The following is a 2,833-nucleotide window of genomic DNA, read 5'->3' as shown; positions in this document are numbered from 1 at the left end:
CTCAAACGCTTGAGTGCAGTATTGACGGCCATCCGATCAGCCGGTCTATCTCTGAAACCTGAAAAATGCCACTTCGCGTACCAACGGCTTAAGTTTTTGGGCCATGTGACACCTGAGGGTGTCAGCCCCGACCCCAACAAGACGGCTGCTGTAGCTGCGTTCCCGACTCCCACTGATAAGCGAGCTGTGCGCCGGTTTCTTGGCCTCTGCGCATATTACCGACGCTTCGTGCAAGACTTCTCCAGGCTGGCTGAGCCTCTCACACGGCTTACAAAAGACGGTCAGCCTTTCGTCTGGGTACAGGAACAGCAGGACACCTTCGAAAAGCTCCGCAAACGCCTACAAACAACGCCCATTCTTGCCCATTTTGACGAGGAGGCGGATACAGAACTTCACACCGATGCCAGCAACATTGGCCTCGGTGCAGTCCGCGTCCAGTGGCAAGATGGTGTTGAGCGTGTGATTGCTTACGGCAGCCGCACGCTGTCTCGGTCCGAGGCCAATTACTCAACCACTGAAAAGAAGTGCCTAGCTGTTGTGTGGGCGATAACAAAGTTCCGGCCCTACTTGTATGGTCGCCCGTTTCGGGTCGTGAGTGACCACCACTCACTGTGCTGGCTCGCGAATCTTAAAGACCCCTCGGGCAGGCTAGCTCGTTGGAGCCTTCGCTTGCAAGAATTTGATGTAACAGTTGTCTACAAGTCGGGCAACAAACACAGCGATGCAGACTGCTTGTCCCGTGCTCCTATCCCGTCCAGCTCTGATGACCTCGAAGATGACCTCCTCTTTATTGGTGCTCTGACCACGTCCGACCTCGCTCAACACCAGAGGGACGACACGGAATTGCGGCCACTCATCGATTATCTTGAGGGTACCGCCTCGTTACCGCCTCGTCTATTCGCGCGTGGCTTGTCGTCGTTTTGCTTGCGAGATGGCGTCCTCTACAAACGAAATTATGCCCCGACGGACTCTGGTTACCTGCTCGGGGTTCCAACGGCGCTCCGCACTAACGTTTTGCAGGCATGCCACGACGAGCTTTCTCGACGGGTTTTCTCGAACGATGGCACGAGTTCGTCACCGTTATTACTGGCCCAGGCTTTCTGCGACTGTCAAGCGTTATGTACGTACTTGCCGCGAGTGTCAACGTCGGAAGAAACCACCTTTCAAGCCGGCTGGCTTGCTCCAACCCATTGCTCCGCCAGAGAATTCCTTTCCACCAAGTCGGCATGGACTTACTGGGCCCATTTCCCACGTCATCATTGGGTAACCGGTATATTGTGGTTGCCACCGACTACCTCACCCGGTATTGTGAGACGAAAGCCCTTCCCCGCGCCACTGCTGCTGAAATTGCTGACTTTTTCATCATCAGCATAGTCCTCCGCCGTGGCGCCCCTTATGTTGTTTTAACTGACCGAGGCACAGCGTTCACGTCCACGCTTACTCAGGAAGTGATGCGGCTCAGTGGCACAAGTCATCGGAAGACCTCAACTTACCATCCTCAAACCAGCGGCCTAACCGAGCGCCTCAATAAGACTATCGCTGATATGATTTCTATGTACGTCGACGACGACCATAAGAACTGGGACGAAATCCTTCCGTACGTCACGTTTGCCTACAATACTGCCCTTCAAGAGACGACGGGGTTCACGCCATTTCGTTTGGTACACGGTCGTGAAGTCGTGACTATGTTGGACACGATGTTGTTGCCCGATATTGCCCGCCCATCCGTTGCCGACGCTGATGCATTCGTTCGCCATGCAGAGGCTGCCCGCCGGCTGGCTCGGCAACGAACCTGCGTGCGGCAAGAAGTCGATGCTCAGCGCTATAATCTCCGTCACCGCGAAGTCATTTTCCAGCCTGGCGATCAAGTGTGGGTTTGGAGCCCCATCCGTCTGCGCGGTCGCTCCGAGAAGCTTTTGCGCCGTTACTTCGGCCTCTACGAGGTACTCCGCCAACTCAGCGACGTTACGTATGAAGTGCGCCCGCAAGGGAGTGTTCGTTCTTCCAGACGCTGCCGACATCCGAAATTGTGCACGTCGCAAGACTCAAGCCATACCATGCCCGCTAGGACAACTCTCACCACGTTCGGTGCCTGGGATTTTGTTAACACCAACACGTGGCTCCCCCTCACTGTCAGGCATCGAGTCGATGCCTTTCCAGAGGGGAGGGGCAATGCCGCACTTAGTTTAGTCATCACGCTAGCGGCTCCCCCGTGCGGTCTGTCTTCGACCTTTGTCGCGCGCCGGACTTCGTCCTCTTCTGCTCGTGTGTGCTAGACCCTGCCGGCTACGCTCTGCGCAGTGTGCTCGCCAGGTACTGTTCTGCCAGGGATTGAACGTCCTACCGGCGTCCGTGACATGATATCTCATCGAACCTGCCCACCGTGGCAGGTGGCCGTTAAAATAATGATTGGTTACTCGAGGTTGCTTGGGAAGAAGAACCTGGGCTTTGTGTGAAACAGCCACCTGTCGGAGCGCTGGGGCATCGATAAACGAATGCACCACTGCTTCAGGGATGTTATAAGTACTTCCACTGTTCTATGAGTGGAATGTAAACAATGACCAATTCCCCATATTTGAGCATTAAGCCATTATTGCAATCTCCTTTACGCTTAATCCAGAGCTTATGGGTCCTCTTCGTTTTTTGGCAATCCTTTTTGTACATATATTAAATGTGTGTTTCTTTTACGTGATGCTTAAGGCAGAATAAGGATCTTAATGTTATTCTGCACCCTATCCTTCGATCAAAGTTCGCCAAGCAACAAAAGTGTTTGCCCGCCGCACAGCTGCCATATAGAAGTTGGTCAATTGAGAGGAAGCGAATTAGCGCACAA

This window comes from Amblyomma americanum, chromosome 5, assembly GCF_052857255.1.
Source record: "Amblyomma americanum isolate KBUSLIRL-KWMA chromosome 5, ASM5285725v1, whole genome shotgun sequence".
NCBI classification, from domain to species: domain Eukaryota; kingdom Metazoa; phylum Arthropoda; class Arachnida; order Ixodida; family Ixodidae; genus Amblyomma; species Amblyomma americanum.
Note: the sequence above shows the minus strand (reverse complement) of the source record.